This window comes from Propithecus coquereli, unplaced genomic scaffold (genome assembly GCF_000956105.1).
Source record: "Propithecus coquereli isolate 6110/MARCELLA unplaced genomic scaffold, Pcoq_1.0 Scaffold150, whole genome shotgun sequence".
In the NCBI taxonomy this organism is placed as follows: domain Eukaryota; kingdom Metazoa; phylum Chordata; class Mammalia; order Primates; family Indriidae; genus Propithecus; species Propithecus coquereli.
Window position 1 is genome coordinate 7690108 of NW_012139414.1, and position 950 is coordinate 7691057.

Below are 950 nucleotides of genomic sequence, written 5' to 3' on the forward strand. Positions count from 1 at the left end.
TGTGCCAAGCTAGATGTAGGCAAGGAGTCAAGTATCAGCCTAAGAGGGACACGCCCTGTGCCTAGGTCCTGAGGGAGAGTGATAGGTCAACTTGGGGAGGAGAAGGAGGGAGAGGCTTCCCTGAAGTTAGAAAGATAGCAAGGCCAAGAGAAACAGAAAATTGAAGAAACCCAGAAAACACAAGAGCCAACTCAGGGATATACCCTTACCCTTTGCCCCACATCCCAGTATCCAGGCTCCAAACGCTAAGGAAACTGACATTTACTGAGCCCCTGTTACATGACAGGCATTTTTGTGTAATCACAATAATGTGATGGCAATTATTCTCCCAATTCACAGATGATATATAGATAGCAGCTTGCATTACATTTATTCATTTGTGCCAGGCACTGTTTCAAGCATGTATTAAATATTTATCCTTATAAAAATTATTTTTTAGACACATTTTGCAGATGAACCATTTGTAAGAGGTGAGGACTGGACTGTACCAGGTTGTGCTCCACAAGAATGGAGGTGCATTTGTCTTGCTTGCTACCATATCATAAGGTACTCAATAAAGCAGAAATACTCTTTTTCTTCTTTTTAAATGCCTTTCCTGGTACTTTCCATTTGCAGTAGATGTTTTTCAAATTTCAAACTTACTACATACTAATTGAAATAATTTTAAAAATGCACAAAAAAATTGATCATTTTTGCCCCTCCCCAGAAGTAATCAGCATTAAAGATGCATATATTTCCTGTAGCATTTTTTCCATTCAAAACTCAGCATTCATAGTCATAGGCACCTATACATCAATAGAGGTTTGTTAATTTGCTTTATTGGTTACAGCATTTTCTGTATTAACGTACAGGAAAATTGACTTCCTTTTGGTGTACAATTTATTAATTTTAACACATTTATAGATTTATGTAACTACCACCATGTGAACTAACATAGAATCTTAAGGCTT